Source organism: Falco cherrug, chromosome 1 (assembly GCF_023634085.1).
Source record: "Falco cherrug isolate bFalChe1 chromosome 1, bFalChe1.pri, whole genome shotgun sequence".
NCBI lineage: Eukaryota > Metazoa > Chordata > Aves > Falconiformes > Falconidae > Falco > Falco cherrug.
Window position 1 is genome coordinate 58,156,827 of NC_073697.1, and position 18,644 is coordinate 58,175,470.

At 43.8% G+C, this 18,644-nt stretch overlaps 1 protein-coding gene across 2 annotated transcripts in view; it reads right to left on the reverse strand.

Moving 5' to 3' along the window:
• FRYL (FRY like transcription coactivator) overlaps window positions 1-18,623 on the reverse strand; it is a 185,837-nt gene extending 167,214 nt beyond the window's left edge. Inside the window, exon 1 of one of the 2 annotated variants that reach the window (XM_055715557.1) lies at window positions 18,327-18,623. The gene's annotated coding sequence lies outside the window, so the exon portion shown is untranslated. Of the gene's footprint in view, window positions 1-12,936; window positions 13,118-18,326 lie in introns of those variants that run through there. The other variant, XM_055715549.1, reaches the window with a different exon arrangement.
• Between the last annotated feature and the right edge of the window lie 21 nt (window positions 18,624-18,644).

An 18,644-nucleotide genomic window follows, 5' to 3' on the forward strand; every position in this document is an offset into this window, starting at 1 on the left:
TTTAACAACTCAAGTCTCAACGCGCAGACAATCCACTGCTCCTGATCATCGAAGTTGAGGGGGGGGGGGGGGGGGGGGGGGGGAATGTTTTTAAAGTCATCGCCTGAAAAATTGCAGGTACATAAAAAGACCTGTACACCCAACATGACTAACAATGCTCTGATGCAACACGAATATACTAGTTTCCTTTAGGGATGTGTGAACCATTCAATCACCAACAATTATTTTATGTATGGTTTGTTCTACTTCTTAATTAGTGTTTCCAAAAATACAAAAGAGACACCCACCATAGTAAGTGCAATCTAAAAGGAAAAAGCCACATCCTGAAATTTTTAAGATGTAAAAGAAAGAGACAAGCAGGAAAATTAGGTAAGCTTTTGCAAATAGGAAGCAAGCTGATATTTATATGTAGTATGTTTTGAATTTATGTAAGTCCTTGAAAAAGCAAGTCAAGCTTTTTAAAGACTTGACCAGTTAGAAACAGAAGCATTTAAAGACAGATAAAATTCTAACTCTGAATTTCACCTGCTAAATTGCAACTCTAATAAAAATGTTAGCAGCTTTCTGTAGTTTGTGCATTTGACAGTACAATGCATTAAATCAGCATGACTTTTTCCTCTTTAGACAATTAGGGCAAGCAAACATTTTCTGTGCAGCAGCAAATATGGCCTTCTTTCTTTTCTTTTTCAGAAAAAAAAAAGTTGTTTAAATCAACTCATGCAAAACCTTAAATTTACTCCAGTTTAGTAGCAAGTGGGTCGGCTGTCCTTTAACTCCTCCCCTATTACACTAACTGTGAACAGCACTTTCACAAATCAAAATCATGCCATATTGCTCTCTATCAAACTGAAATGCCCAGACAGAAATCCACCTTGGCATATGCTGACATTTTAGCTCACTTTCTAACGCAAAACATACATTCACAGATACATAGTCCATTCTGTTCAGAAGCTTCCCTTCTCACTGTATCCAGAGCAAACACATACAAACATACATATCTTCATTCTTCACCATGCCAATTACATCTCCCCCCACCGGCCTCAACACACTACACCTAATAGGCCAGCCACTTAATGGTGCAAATAAAGTTAAATTGAAAACTAACTTGACTGTCCAAGCTTTAGGACAAGATACTGACATTTCATTTCAGCTGGCAGAATGTTTGGGAAGAGCCTGGAGGGTGGGAGGCACAGGAAAACTCATTTGAGGTATTCAAGTTTTTAGTGGTATGTACTGAAGCAATGATAAACTTAAAATTGCAGCTGCTGCCCAGAATTTCAAGAATAACTAGAGTTTTACTTGAACATAACCTAAGGTATCCTACAGAATCAATGTGATCAGATGAAGTCTGACTACAGGCAAAAAAGGTAACAGTAAAGTAGCAGTAGGGTCAAAAGCGTCCAACGGATGTAAATGAAGCTTACAGTGACAGCATATCGCTAGAGGGAGGTTCATTGGGCTTCATTTCCTAACTGCAGCTTACAATTTGAAGTTAAAATGTAACTATACTTTATCAGATCTGAAGTCAAAGGTATCACACAGGTGGAGGTTCGGTGTTTAGGGTTCATCCCTATGAAAGACTTATGAAAAGCTAAGAAACAGAACACGACAAAACTACATAATAAAGTTCAAAGTACAAGAGATTAGCTATAATAAGGTTTAAAAAAAAAATTCAAAGGACACCGCTGCTACTCCTACGTTTTTATACCTAAAAAAATTCAGAGCTCCCTTCACATCCTGAATTGGGAAATGCAGCTAAAAATCCAACCGAACTCAAACCTCTCAAAGTAGCAGCATATATAACTTCTATCAGGTGAACTTTTTCTTGGGGGTAGGGGGTATTTAAAAGAGAATTTATTTCTCATTTATTTTCAAGTTGCTGTATTATATTCACAGAGTAGCTGCTATAATGGTGGCTGCTATGCAAGACTGACAGCTTTACCCTTTTGTGCAGCAATTAGATGCTCCAATACAGCACACTTTTTGCCATTGCTACGTGTAGAGGAGGTGGTACTCCAAAAGCTTCATAAAAGGGGATTAAACCCAGTGTTGCAGGAAATCGAAGTGCCAGTGCCTGCATTTAAGAAGATATGCACAACACACTAAATTTGGGCTTTCTTACAATTACTGGCCCAAAAGACTTAATGTGATGGTACTTCAGAATAAATAAATAAACACTACGTTTTTAACCAACTGTTAGAAGTAGTGTTGTCCATGCTATAAACACTATGCAGGCTTCAATACACCAAGTGTTTGCTTTCACAAAGGTAGAATAAAGGCAAAGATGAATTATATTAGTTTTTAAGACATCATTTTAAAGATTACAGCAAAAAATTGCTAATAAACCAGCTTAAGGGCAAACATTTACGGAATGGCACCATGGTCACTCAAACATGTGGCTGGACTGAACCTTCAGCATTTTATAGAGCTTGGCTAAGTAACCTGCTGTCACAAACACTCCTAAACATAACAGGCTACCCCCTTGTGAGCTCTGGTCCCTGACGCTGTCCCCCTTGTCCCCTCCCCAAAGCGATGGCAGATGGAGTAAGAGCCCATACAATGGGGAGACATATCAGGCCACAGGACAAGTTAAAGCCACACTTCAGCCCAAGGCTCATGACTTAGATCACTCCTCAAACAAGGGGTGCAAGAAAAGAAAAAAAACAAACCCAAAAGATTGTAAATATTACCCAGATTTATTATACAACATACTGACCATATAAGATTTTCCTGTTACATATCAATTGAGCAATTTTTCCAAAACAGCACTGAGAGATGCTACCAGCAGGCTGAAAGATTTTTCAGGGGCTGCCCAGTTCCTCCGTTCTCCCAGCGCTCTTCAGCTATAGCCTGCACAGGTAGACTGTGCCTAGCTTACTGCTTGCTTTCCTCTTGAATAAGTGATATTAGTGCCTTTACCAGAAATGTACCCGAAAGGGGGAAAAAAAAAAAAGCATTTGAGAGTATCTGAAGATTAAAGAATAAAAAAGGGGAATGAAGCTTTCCAAGTTGCTGATAGCCAAATATACCTCCTTTCTCTACCAAAGTTTGGCACGTTTTGCCTTAACAGAATAATTTTGGAAACAATTTGGTTCTTTTGCTTCTTGTGAAAGTTTTAGGTATATTAATATTTAATAAATACATAACAATAACACCACAAAGTAAAAAAATTACACAATGAATTAACATGATGGTCACGTGATACTCTCCCAGTTTCACCAACCATCTCATTACTGAAACAGCCTTTTTTACACTCCATGATCCACACCACCAGTGAGGCTGAGTGGCTGCCAATCAGCTATGGGGAGGCACAAACGCTGTTAAACAGGAGAGAAACAAGGGTCCCCAATTCAAAAAGCAAGCCTTTTGGATGCTGGGGGCAGAACTTCATTAAACACAAATATTGCAACTGGAAGATGCATAGATCCTAAGCAAGAAACTGAGGTAGGTTGAGCTTCTACGTAACCAATATGGAATTTAGATAACACTCAGGAAGCAGATCAAGATCACCCAAGTGGAATCATGGGAAAAGAAGAAAAGGATGAATATCCCAGTCATACCAAAACTTTGGAATATTTACAAACATCCGCACCTGAGAACTACATTTGTTATACTGGTTCAACACTTTCTCTTCCTAAGAATTATAAATAGCTCTTCGTTTACAAACTGACAAAGTTCAACTGAAAAGACCCCCATACAATCTCCATTTGCAGTTGACAATGATTTGCAAGATAAACTTCAGAGGAGAGCTTGGGGCCGAATGTGTAAGAACTCGACCATGATAAGTCAAATTTAAAAATCTATATTTGCGTTCTCCTTTGTGGCCAGTGCCATAAAACCTCCCTCTTCTTTAAATTTTGATTATAACTTTTTATCTTTTGAATTTAATTTCAGAGTATTAGAAATATGCCAAAACTCAGTCTGTGTTTTTACTAGACCACAGTGGATATTTCCATCTAGGCAGAAGACCTTTCAAGTCTCTCAGATTAGCCTCTTACTAAAAATTGCCTTCACTAGTGCAGCAGCCCAAGGAACCCACTGCCTTCAGAAACTAGAGTAATGCAAGAATGGCCCAGTTACACCTTTCCTTGGTGCTAATGCCCTCTGATTCCCACCCTTACCTGAGTGTTGATTTAGAGAAGTGTTCCCTCAGCTGTAGCACAGAACCCATGATTTTATTTTGGGCCCCCCAAAAAAGACCTTAATTATTTTCTATTACACCCACTATAAGCTAGGATTGGCTACCTGAGAGAAAGTATTTCTGTGCTGCTTTTCAACTGCAAAATAAAAGCGTCCAATCTGCAAGTGAACTGCAGAGGACCAAGAATTACATCTCTCTCCTGTCAGTGTCAGAGGTTGTAAGCAATCCATATTTTAGGACTACCCCAAATGGATGTTGCTTCCACCAGGAAAACAGCTAAAACTAAGTCTGTGCCAAGCACAAACTTTTAAATACTACACAAAATTATTTCCAACGGAAGTAACTAATAAGACTCCAGCTTGCCTAATCTTAGGTCACGTAGACATTTATCGTCACTTGTTCCTTCTCATTTCATATGCACTGGGGAGGGAAAATGGCAGAACATAACCAACAACCACCTTCTTCCTCAGATGCACTGCTACTTGAACAACAAAACAGTGCATCTACAGCATTTGCAGCAGCTCCTACTAAAGCTCTCACAGACATTGATCTAAACACCATCGTTCACCATTACATTAACAAAGTTTCAGCGACAGGAAAAGTCAGAACTTCCATGAGCGTGCAGACTAGGCAAGAAGCCTCAAATTCTGATCCTCTGCACCACCACCGCTATAGCAACAATGGGAGAAATGCTAAAAATGCCAAATGGCTCTAGTAACTAAACTCCTTTTTTCTGTTTTTTACAGAATAAATTACAAGCACAGACTAAACTAAAAATCAGCCTACAAGCATGAAATTAAATCTGAAGAACAGAAGTTTATATCACACATTCAAACGGTTTTCAGCAATTGCCTACTTTTGAAAGCATCTCAAACCAAAACTAACAATCCTTATTTATTCAATAAACTTTTGGAGATCAACATCTAGCAGAGTTCAAGCGCTTGGAACTGCTGAATGGAAAGTCAACAGCTTATGTACTACCTTTCCTCCATTAACAGACTGTTAAAGCTAAAAATAATCTTTCTTTAAAAGTGCCAGAAACCATCAAATCACTGACCAGTGCCTGTACAAAGAAAAATACATGGCAATAATTTTTTTTTCTTTAGTTATTATTACCATGAGGAGGAACCAACATGAACTTTACGCACATTCAATACCAAAGTCTGTATGGATTTAAATGAAAAAATAATAATAAAAACCAAACCACAAAAAAAACCCCCACTTTATTCCCTTGAACAAAGTAGGAAGCTGTTTTCCCCACTCCCTTCCCTCAGAGCAACTTCAACAGAGGTCAAACTCAGGTCCTACACATAAAATGCTAGTAGTTCTTCAGATACGCTGACCAGACAATGTTGAAGTGTAACAGTTAGCAGATTTCTCATCTACTGAAGCAGCTGCAGAAAAACATCCTTAAACCGATACATCCCAATATAACAATATTTTTTGGCCTCTGGAAATCTGATACAAATACTATATAAAAGGCAGTAGTGCTAACTGCTTTTGAAAGACAACAATCAGAATGAGAACTTTGTTGTACTTGCAGACCACCTCTACCCATTCTTTTTTCTTAAACAACATTCAGCCTGAAGAGTCCATAGAGTCTATATTTACACAGGCTGAGACATGAACTTGCTGTTTCACTTTAACAGAAGCCTAAATGAGGCCAGTCTGCATTCTTCAGTACGACAATAAGATAAACAGAAAAGTAGTTGACATATTCTTCTTGTTTCTAGGCAAAAACATTCACAAAAGCTCTACTGATATTTTCTCTCCTGTGCATCCTATTCTTCTCATAACAAATGCATACCAGTTTTCAAACAGCCATCTGCTAAATTAAAAATATCTTTTGAGGACTTCTGTCACTAACATATATGCCAATTCTTAAACTTAGAACACCTGCATCACCAACTAGAGTCACATAAAGATTTCATGCCTTTCAACTATATAATGATAGGCAAGAGTTTTATATACTAGATACAGTTTTAAGGGAGCAGGCAATAAAAGCTACTCCAAAATTATAGGGGCTAGGAAATACTTGAAAATAGAACTATTTATTCTTATTTTAAAACCACAAGTCAAGAGAACAACAACTAGCACTACAGCATAACATGGAACACACTATGCAGTACCTTCTTTAGATATCCTCCCAGGAGATACAAGGATGGGCTTCATATTGGATCAAATCAGCTGCACACAATCCTCTCCCCGCCCCCCCCCCCCCAAAAAAAAAAAGAAATACAAGTACAGTCTGTGCCTTTCTGATGGCTTGCTTTCAGATTTTCAATAACAGACTACAACAGAAGTTGATCATGATGTACAGTAAGATAAACGTTCTTAATTTTTACATCAGGTTCATCTTTTTCCCTAGGACAGCAAAGGTCCAAAAGTGTTAAGTTAAAAAGATGTGTACAATGATAGGTAAAGACTCCCAAATTCCTCCCCTAAAAGCTTGTTCTATTCATGCTGTGCTTGTATCTACCTTTTTTCCTGTTCCCATGCTTGCTGTCTACCACCTCTCACCTGTACCAGCTATTCCATTCACCTCTTAATTCTGCAGGTAGGTACATGTAAAAATATAAATATATATATGTATACACATACACACACAAACATATGTATCAACTGCATCTGAAGAAACATCTCTGACCTCCAGTTTTTATGCAACATTTGCCACCAAGGAGGTTGAAATGGGGAGGCAGAGGTGAAGTCTAAACTGAAGGAACAGAGCAAATGGGGCAAGATCTCAATGATCTCTGTCTATAGGAAACAGAGAAACAGGTTTGCTGTATCCGAGTGAATGCTACCCTTACTGCTACTCCTCCCAAGATTAAGAGCACTCATTCCCAACTCCTTTCTCTTTATGAGCCAGGGTATCCAGCAGCTCCCTGAGTCACTGCAACAGCACCAGCCATCATGGGACCAGCCACTACTCATCTCCCTACCCCAGAGAATAAACAGGCCAGTCAGCAGTCAGTGCACCAGACAGTAAGTTCTTCAGCTTTTTGGACATCTTTTTTGGATGATGTCTACAGAGGCAGAAGTCTTTCCATTTTTGCTTACAACGATCTTTTTTTAACATGATCGGCATTACCAGCAGGTTAGATTAGTTTGATTTAAGATTATGAAAATTCTGTCAATGTCAAAACATTCAGCTGCCACAGACACAATCCTAACAGTTTCTTTCTGATTTAGCACAAGAACAGAAGTGGTGTTGGTTAATTACTATTCTTATGCAAAACTGATAGAAAATGCCTAGGAACACCTCAACCAATCTTTCATGCTAGCTGCTCTACGGAGAATCAGTATTTGTCCAGGTCTACTTATTAACTCCAAGTCCCCCTTTAGAGCACAGTGTTTACAAAAGATGCTGCTGCTTCATTATGCAAAAATGAAGACAAAAATGAAGACAAAACCAGAAAATGTCACTGGAGAAATAAAGTCAGTCTTAGTAATATCAACTTCAAATGTGAATTCCTGAGACCTGGTTTTATCATAACGTTCTCGAGACTTACGGTATAGATATTGTTCTCTTTGTGTGTGTGTGTGTGTGTGTTGGGTTTTTTCTAAATTAATTATGTTTCTTTTATTCTCTTTTAGCAGTCTCCCACATTAAATTACTACAGCCTTGCATTTTGGACCAAGTACAACAAACTATCCCTATTTGTAGTTTTCAGCGCTCTCTCCAGCTCTTATTTTATAAACATATCAAACATTATATTCAGTTATTACAAATAAACAAACTTAACTGCACAGGGCTGGCAAAACCCACGCAATTGTTGTCTTTGAAACTACTACAAAAAACAAGTAGTGAAAGGTGAACAGCAGTTAAGTCTTCTGTGAAAGGCTAAACAAGCAGGTCTTACCCATACTCTCACAAGGATCTTTTCAGCATTCTTGCCTCTAAAAAAGGTACCAGATTTTTCTTTCCTTCTTCTCCCTTGCTTATTCACACATTGCTATGGGCATCTTTGATCTCCCTGAATACTTTCTGCACAAGCATGACTAACATCACTCCCACCATGGCCCAAACTATGGCAGGCCAAGGACTGTTGGCAACAGTGATACTTCTCAATGCTGTATTTAACCTATAGCTTCCCCTCCCATTTAACATGACATACCTGAGTAGTAATATTTTTGTTACAAGTTGCAGCTTATGAAGACAAAGCAGAGAAACCTTGAGAGGACTGAGGAAAGAAAACAGGATCCTAAGTTTTACCAGCAAGTTATTTCCATCAGAGCATTAGAGGACCTCCATGATGTCCCAGCAGAACCTTCTCTGGAATACTTCATACAAGTCTGGCCAATGCATGCTACAAAGACTACTTCATACATGAAAGAAGGCAATGATGGGACTTTAGGATGATCAGGTGAACAGAAAACATCTCAACAAGAGAAAGTCTAGTTTAGCAAAATTATATTATTAGTCTCTAGAAATACACTGAAGGTAAGTGAAATAAACTTACAAAGGAAGAACTGGTGTTTAATAATGTTGGCAACTGCCACTGACATAAACTGCAAGCCAAAAATTACAAATATTCACAGGTACTTTATTCCAAAGCAGTCTTCCAATAGTTAGATGGCAAAACACACAAAACTTGTTATATTATTATCATAATCTCATGCAACTTCATTTAAAAATCAAAGAAGAAAAGAGGAGATAAAAACATCCAAGCAGGAGTCTCCTCCCATTTTCTGGAAAACAGGGAGAAAGAAGAAAATAGGTCACCACACTAACTCCAAAGTAACCAGCAGTACCACTGAAGTGTGCATGTCAATAGTCCCAAGTCTCCTGCTACAGATTCTGCTGAAAAGCCAGCTATTTTAGACTAACCCAGCCCCAGCTCTGAAAAAGCACAGTTCACTTCCACTGCTCCAGCAGCACTGCTTTGGCAGGTGGTCTGTCAAGTGTAAGAAAGGTACTTCTGTGTGGAGATCTGTGCTAGCTCCATGCAGATCATCCCTGCCTATCATCACTAACTGCAAAGAACAATTCACGTTGCTCACATTGACAAGGGCAAGAACACCCCACATAAAGAACAAATCATTAAAATCCCAAAACTTACCGTAACAGCTTCTGGGCACTAGCCCATTGTATCAGAACAAATATTTAGACATTTCAGAGAACCTCAAACTCAATTTTAGAAGCTCATTTTTAAAAAAAATATGTTCTCCTTCCATTTTTGCATGCAAACATAAATCACTAGGAAAAACTGGGGATAAACACAAAAGTTTCTCAAAACTGAAGCCATGTCAAGAACAGACACTGTTGTTCAAGTAGCTTGAGAGAACATATTCCTTTCTGATACCTTCCAATGCCAGTATTGGACACCTGCTATCCAAGAATGTATTCTGTCATTCTTCCTGGGAGGCGCTCATGTCAGAGGGAATTAGGGATTATAAAAGATTTGAGGGAGGGGAGGGAAAAAAGGACAACAAAAGTCTTGGAAGAGGCAAAGCTATATTGCAGTACACAGATACTCAGAGAACTAACTGTCAAACACTGAGGATATGTGAGCTAAATGCTAGAAAGAACAACTGCTGGTTTAATCAATTAAAAAAAGGCAGAAGCAACCCCAGCTGAGTCAGTGTGCCTAACATCTATTACTGGAGTTCACTGGGATTTGGAGCGAGACCGGACAAGAATAATGCTGAATCCTAAAACCTTCTAACACTGCAACACTTCTTCTCCAGTCTATAGTCATTCCTGGGAGGATTATTACAGATGCAAAAGTCATAAAAGTTCAAAGCTGTTCAAGCATGCAGAAGCAGTACAAAGCGGTAAACCACAGCTAGGCTGTGCACTAGGCCAGCCGCCCTCCCGCTGATGTATAAGCTACACTGCATTTCCTACTGGTAAGGTAAGACACACCAGTAACTACAGTTATGGGGTCACAAACCCTGAACTATTATCCTCATTTTTTTTCACAGTAACTCACATAACCCATGCGTGCAAATACCACCTTCCTTTCACATTATTATTTGCATGTGATACCTATGGTTTCTGTTAAGCTAAGGCTTAAAGATACACGAAAATTGCTAAAAGCTCATGGCCCTCTAAGCCAGAAGGAGCATATTATATATCTATGTTCCATATTATGCAAGTCCACTGAAGTGTAAAGTTTGCCTACAAGTCTCTTAAGGAACTCAGGAAAAAAAAAAAAAAGCCATTTAGTCCTTTGTGCGATAATGAAGTGGGCATCACCAGACCACATAACCACTGGGGGGGTAGGGGGTGTAATTATAATCTTAAATACTGTAAAAAGTAAATACAGACAGCATGTTCCCAATTGTACCAGCAAACGTTTTCAGCATACCAATTAATTTTAGCCTGCAAAATTAAAAGGACACTCACAGTGGGAGTAAAAAAAAGCGAAGACCACTCTTCAGCTGTTGAGGCCTAGCAGGACAACACTGGAGATGGAAAATTGAAAAGTTCTACTTTTTGCCTTACAGCCCTACAAACCTCCAACTTCCCTCCTCAAAGGTACTATGCTCTTACATGAGAGCCAGCTATCACCATGCTTTGGCTCACCTAGGCCAGCCAAACAGAAATAGAATTAGTGGGGTATTTCAACCTTACTTTACCTTAACTAACCCCACAGAAGAATTAAACAACTTTTCTTTTGAAATGAAGTTCAGCAACAGTTTTTTACATCCCAAAGCAACATACCACTGCTCTGCTCCAAGGAAACCACTTCCAAAGAGAAGTCAGCACAGGCTTTAACCAAATCCATTTTGGAATATAAATAAGGAGCCATTCACAGCAGCAATTCGCCCAGGGAAGTCAGTCATCTACTGACAACAACTGCCATCAAGTACCACTATGGTCCTGTACAAACCACAGATAAAGGAAGCTTTTGACAAGAGAGAATGTCGCATCTTTAAATACTTGACTGACTAAACCTGCAACACAATTTTTACCGAGGGGTTTGTTTCCTTCCTGCGATAATGGCACCAGATATAAATCGGTGTGTGGTTTCCCAGTGCTTGCTCAACAATCTTCCACAGATTCTGAAGTATTCGGCAGGCATCCTCAGCATGACAGTAACAACACAGAAGCAGAGCAACTGAAACAGCCTACCGAGGAGGCAAACATTGAGGAAATACTTCTTAAGTAACTACAGTTAATTTCACTCTTTGCTCAACCCACAATAAGCAAATCACCTTCTTTATCACAGTACTCTGCATGCTTCATATTGCTCGTTCCTGCCCACATGAGCGACTCTTCGCCTACTACCTCAGTAACTTACAAATACCATACTCTTTCTAGTCTGCATCTACATGAAGGTGGCTTACCATCTAAGTCGTACCTCATTACATGAAGTCTGAGCTTGGGAAACGTGCAGCGTATGTAAGAGTAAAGAACTGGCTTTCTGCTTTAGTATATCTCTTTCCTAAGGCACATTTCAGATTTGTAATTCTGAGGGAAGTCCACATTACACTCTTGCTACCTCATCTCCAGACTGTCCCACTATTCCTTAAAACTCTAATGGCAAACTGTGTTTGCAACTCATTCCGTATGAGCGACCACCAAAACACTTTGGGTTTGTTTGGTGTTGTTTGATGTTTTCCATCTGATTCCTTAGGACGCTTTACCGGGAGCTATCCTGATTGCCGGACCAATGATTTCTGGTTAAGACAGACCGAGTTGTTCACTAAGCAGCCGAGTGTAGTTACAGTCAAAAATCATCACATAACCAGAATACTGGAAGTGAACATATGTGAAAGAAAGCAGGGGGAAGAAGGGAAGTAATCGAGCCCCTACAATACTTGCAGGCACATCGCTAACGTTTATGTGAGACTACAAAACACAATCTTTAAGGTGCTGTTCGGACCAAGCCTGGTCCCGGCAGCACCTTAAAGCGCCTCCTTCAGCGAGGCGCCACACACGCGGCGCAGGGCGCACACGGCAGCCACGGCTGACGCTCCGCGTTATAAACTAAGTTTCACGCCGGGCGGGCGAGCGCGGGCGGCGGGCGGGGGGCGGGAGGCAACGGCACCGCCGCTGCCCGCCCCTCCCGCCCGCGGCCCGGACGCCCGTTGCTCCGCCGGGGCTCCGCCGCTCCCGCGCAGCCCCCGGGCACCCCCCCCCGGCGGCGGCGGCGGGGCGGGGCCGGGAACAAAGCCCGGCTCCGTGCCACCCTCCCCGCTCCGTCCCGCCATTCCCGGGCGGCCCGGAGCACGCCCAGCCCCGCCATCCCCCGCGGCGGTGGTGGCCGCCGAGCGCCACAGGCCGGCGGCCGCCCGGCCCCAGTCGGACGGGTGCGGGCGTGGGGCGGGAGGAGCCCGGCGGCGGCTGCTTTCCGCTCGGCCCGCGGGGGCCGTGCGAGAGCCGCGCCCACCCCGGGGGCTCCCGGGGCCGCCGGCCGCGCCGGAGGGGAAGGCCGGACACGCGCCGCGCCGCGCGGGCGGGGCCGGGCCGGAGTTAGGGGCGGAAGAGGGAGGGCAGGAGGGGACTGGGCGCGGGGCGCGGAGGGGGCCGGGGGAGGTGCCGTCGCCCCGGAGTAGGAGGGCCAGAGCCCCAGCCCGGTGGGGAGGCGGCCGGGAGGCGCCAAGCGCACGCCAGTATTGCCGACCCCGACCTCTCCGCGCCGCCCGGCCCCACGCTGCCCTCGCCTCACCTCCCCGCCGTAAACAAAGCGGCGCGGGCCGGGGACCGGGCCAGCGGCGGGGGCCGCTCGCGACGCAACACCCCACCACCCCCCCCCGCCCGTGAGCCCCGTTTCCGTCGGAGCAGGCGGCCCCCTCCTCCCCCCCCCAGCCACGACCGGGTCCCAGCCCCGCCGCCGCCTCACCTATCCCGCCGGTAGAAGCGCTGCCTCCCACCGCAGCCCGGGGCGCCGCCGCCTCGGCGCGGCTACGGTGGCCTTCAGAGCGACTCTGGTAGCAGCCGGTGACCGACTCGCGCCGCCAGCATCCCCCGCCGGCTTTATCCCGCCGCCGCCGCCTCTCTCCTCCGGTAACTCGACGGTCCGGCTCGTCCCTCCCGCCCCCCCCGCCTGCCCATTGGCACGCGCCGCTCCACCAGGAACCGACGCTCACTGGGACGGGCGCGCAGCACTCACGCGGGACCACCCCCCCAGCCCTTCCCCGTTGGCTCCCGGGCATCTAGCCCGCCCTCCCGGACACGCCCCCGCTTGGCGCTTCGGCCAATCGCAAGGCAGAGAGGGGGAAGCTGAGCCGCCCATTGGCGGCGCCCGTCAGCTTCCTGCGGCTGCGATAGGCCAAGGCGGCAGCCAGTTCCGCGTCCCGGCCAGCCCGTCCACGGGAGAGCCTCGGGGCGCCGTCTGTCCCCCTCCCCGCTCCCGAGCCTCCCCGCCGGGCGAGGGACCGCGGACGACTCCCGCCTAGGCAGCCTGTCCGCGGCGGGGAAGCGCCCCGGCCCCAGCGGCTCCCCTGGCGGGAGGGCGGCCTGAGGCGCCTGCGGTGCAGGTACAGCCTTCCGCCGCCCAAGGAAGCCCCCGCGCCACCGGTGAGAGCAGGACCGATCACCGTCGCTAAGAACAGTTAAGACGGCCGGTATCGCCAGGCAGCCGGGATCAAACGGCCTCCGGGCCACGCAGCTGCGCGGCTGGGGAACGCCAAGGCAGTCTCCTCGCCAAGGAAGCGGCGGGGCCCTATCGGGGACGCTGCGCCGTGCCCCCACTTGTGCGGGCACTCCGCACCGCCTCCGCCTCCCGGCCGCCCGTCGGGAACGGGCGGAAAACCCGCCCTTCCCCCCAGTGAATAAGGGCAAATAGTTGTGTCTCGGCCAGCTGCGCGAGTGCGCGGGTACCGCCTGTTGGCCAGAAACTACCCGCCTTGTTCTACCAACGCGAACCGCTGGGCTCCCCCCGCAGGAGCGGCCCGGCTCTGAGGACTGCGGGGTAGGGCGGGGGCCGCGGGGCAGCCCCCCCGCAGCACAGAGAACACCGGCCGCCTTCGCTGCGGAGACCTAGCTGTGATTTCACGTCCTGCCCACAGGCACCGATCGGCACGGCCTAGCGCAATGCCAGTGACACAGGCGGTAAGGCACGGCCGTGAGGTGATGCACGACACCCTCGGCCATCTCACCTGGCCCGGGAGCGGCAGGGTTTCACCGCCGCAGCAGGGCTGGTGGCCGGACGTAACAATGTATCTCTAAGCAATACAAGGATTGGGGCGCCGGTGGTAATAAAAACAGAAACAGTGCCAACAATAACATTTTAAGTGGTTAAAAAGTAACTGTTTTGTCTGTTGAAGGACCTCAAAACTTCCAGGCTTGAAAAGGAGAGAAAAAAAAAAGGGGGGGGGGTAAGGGGGGCAGAAGAGAGAATACATGTCAAGCATGATAAAGTAACACCAGATCCGCAAAAGGGTATTAGAAAGAATCTTGAAGTCACCATTTTTCCACTGTCAAATACAAACCTATCTTGCAAGTACTGTACTATAATCAGCACATCCAACAAAAACAGAACTGCATAAAAAGTATGCTTTTTACAAACAACAAATGTGCCAGCACAACAGTTGCCAATCCGTGTTATGAGACGCTCCAAGTTCTATTACGTGCTTTGTATGATTCCGGTTCATTTGGAGTAAAAGGTCTCTTCGTGCTCAACTACTCACGTCCACACGCAGCACACCCTTAAGACAGATTATATACATCAGCTTGCAGAAATCAGTAGGAATAAACAGGCCGGACAGGAAAAAATAATGATACACTGGTAGCTGAGAATAATCTTCTGGGTTAACTCCTTGCTGTAGATTTAAGAATTTACTGAATAAAGTATTTTTTACTCTATTTTAACAACTGCACCAGCCTAAACATTGAGTAACAGAACATCTAACAAGAAAAACAGGATTTATTGCTACTGGTGGTGTGCATAATTTCTGACAACTGGTTGAAGCAAAGTATGTCACAAGTTGCTTCTGATTTTGAAGTTATCCCAAGGTAGGAGCTCAGCCTGATCTTCCCAATAAATGCATATACCATCCATGTAACTGAAACAAGAGCAGCTGAACCTCACTACTGATGAAAATCAGACCACTGGTATTTAACTCTGAGCACCTGAGCTTCACAGGATGCATAATCACACCACTTTCAGAATCCAAATTCTCCTGACTGTTACCTGCCTGCTTTACAAAATAGCCCTAAGGATTAGTTAATATGTAAAGTACTTTTCCAAGTTCATTACAGTACCAGTTATTAATAGCAATTATTATCAATGTGGGTAAAGTCCTTACTAATTGAGGCTTTGAGTATCAGCTCCACAGACACCCACTCTTGGTTCTTGCTGATGTGCCATAATGCTTCAGGCAAATAACTGATTCTTTGTTCGCCACCAGTTGTAGTAGTTACAACAATGCTCTTTTTTTGGTATGAGGCACTGTTATTTCCTCATTAGGGAGAGAGTGATTTTTCCAAATACAGTCCTGTTAACTCTTGGCAGCCACTGAAGAATCAGCAGCTTTCAGCTGTTGTGTTTTACTCGATTGTCCAGAGCACCATGCAAAAACCAGCAACAACAAGAAAAAAATATCACCATTCCAGCTATGTACTTGAGCACATAAACTTCCAGTACTTGTTTTTGCAACTTTCCTTACCAGATCAGCATATACTCCCAACTCTTTCACATGTCTACTTATTTCAGTTACGTCTTATACAATATTGTAAAACTAAACTTGTTAAACCACCTCTTTGTTCTGCAGTGAATCTGTATAAAGCCTGCCACTAACTGTTGAACAAGGAGATGGAAAAGAATTTACCACAAAAGATAAGATAAGCTTTACAGTCTACACATAACTCACCCTATTAATTCTTCAGCTCCAACTTCAAGAGTTCTCAATATTAACCACTGACTTTGTTTTGCGAAGTACTGCAATGACAAACCATCCTTCACATCGTCCAACTTCTTGTTACGTAAGTAATCAGATCACTTGAAGAGAATCTTATTGTTCTAAAGTTTTTCTTTCTTTGAGGCATCTTCAAAATAAATCACTTCAAATTTCTAAAGGTTAACTATCAAGTTGCAGTATTACAGTACTTTGAATTTCAAATATGTTCATCACTCTTGGATGATACTAAGTCATAAAAGAGAAAAAGTTTAGATCTAGCTGTAATACATCTAAAATTTTTTACTCCTGAAGCAGTGCAAGAATACCTAACTTCATGCCATTCCTCTTTACAAATAATCTATGAGTTTTGTAGACTGTGCATGTTTAAAACCACACACAAAACAGCAATTAGAAAACAGGTGCTGGAACATCACACCATCATCGTGCATGTCACTAAAACAAACAGCTCAAAACTCCCTGAGAAATGTTACCTTGTTATCTCCAAAGGACTATTTTCTGCATAGTTTTTTAAAACAAAAATACCATATTGGATAACAGCACCTGTCAAAGGTAGGAAAAATAGTACTCGTGAGATTATAGAAAGGGATTAAAAAGCTAGCCTTGCCCAAGGACAAGATTTTATGCAATGCATCAGAAGGACTCGGTAATATCATCACAGATTTTAAACTGAAGCTCTCAGTAGTTGCATCAAAGATGGCATGAGTATAAAGGAAGTGAGAGAGCAGTGTCCTTGTTAAGATTTCTATGGATGAAATTCAAAAAAAAAGACTTAAGGACAGGGAATGAAGTGCCAAAGCTGTGGATATGCTCTATGGCCTATGCTGAATATGGCCGTACAACTGCAGTTCTAAGCCAACAAATGGATGTATTTATAAAGGTGAAACTTTTAAGAATCACAAGCAGACTGTAGTAGGTAAGATTTTTGAAAGGATGATAAACTCACTGGTTTGCCACATTATTTTTTTTTTTCCATTGGAAGTCTAAGGGACATGGGGATAGTGAAGTGAGAAAAATGACTTCATTTTACAATGGAGAGGCAACACAGAGGCTCAGTCATTTTCTTTCGTGAAGGAGACAGCCATTTCTTCCCCATTGAAGCTCTACGTTTAGAGAAAGTGCAGTTCATAAACATATCCCAACCCTACAAAAATGTAACCTTAAAAACCCATTGTACTCTTTGCCCAGAATGTACTGAAAGCTAAGCGGGAAGAAGCATGAAATAAATTGCCTTAGCAAGTGTGCCATAGTCCCATATATAAAACTGTTGCAGCTGATGAGGCCAAAATCTTTTGTCTTCCAATTAATAATGTGCATAACTGACGTTCATGTGTTGGAGTGTGGTTTGTTAGGGTGGGCCCAGGTGATAGGCAGAGATTAAGGTTCCCTGATAACACAAATTACTTACAATCTCTTGGAAATTAGGTATGTATTTATTATATGATGAGAACTACAAATTAAGAATCCCACAATACAGTTTCTGTTTCTACCCTCCCAGCTTATTTCAAGAATCCAATATTCAGAAACCCATCTCCTCTACAGCCTTCTTGGTACAGGCAGCCAAACCTATTACTTCACACAGACTTCTTAGCCCATTTGTCCTAGATCCTCCATATGCTCACAGTGTTCATTCTACAGCTGCATTCCCTACTAATTTCAGACATTTCACATCCACATTCCCTACTAATTTCAGACATCTTCAATCTCTAAAACCTTCCCTCTTCTATCTTCAGGCATGGGCTTTTTTTGTACAGCCAGTAGCAATTTAAGCCTCTTCACTTGAATTCCAGGGTGAAGAGACAATGGCTTACTCCAGGAAAGGTTTAAAGGGAGTGGTGCATTCCAGGCAAGTAGAAGCAGATCAGGATATGGTGAATGCAAGCCACAGTACTGAATGTTTACAGAAAAATACCTCAGCATACATCACACTATCAGAAACATCTTTTTATTTTTTCCTCAGCTTTTCCTGATTTCTGATGAACTGCAAGCATTCACTTATGCTGCCGTTTCAGGCGCATTACCTAGAGGCAAGCACAAAGACTCCTACTAGTCTCCCACTTCAATACAGTTCTAACCACCAAACCTTTACCACTTTCAAAGTTCAGACAGTTGCCCACCAGGTCTTGCTTGGTCCCAATTCAAATAAACTCTTTTTCAGCTAGCAGGCACCCTTTCTCTTTAGTCAGTTCTGGCCATACATCATGACCAGCAACCAGGTCACATACCCATTGGTAACATACCTATTTTTCAAACTAGATATGGACAAATAAAAGCTTTCTGCAACTTTCTCAAAACCAGCAAGTCAGTTACAAAGCCAAGAAGCACCAATGCACATATTAACACTGCAAAATAAAACCAACCACGTAAGGATTACCTTTAGAGGGATTCACCACTTCTGAAGCAGTGCCCGCTCTCAAATGTATTAGAAGGTGACATTGTTTAAGCAGGCAGGAAATAAGATAAAATACAGGAAGGAAACATTCTCGATTGAAATGAATGCTCTGAGCCTCAGCTGCTACCTCTAGGTCCTTCCACCGCCCTCACTCGGCTTTCCCAGCGAGGAACCAGCGCTGCTGAACGCAAATAAACACAGAGCCCTCGACCAGACCACCGAGTGCACCAGCAGCGGCGTTCTGCCCGCACCGCGACCCTCACGGCCTACTCTGGGGACCGCCCGCAGGACCTCCCCGCA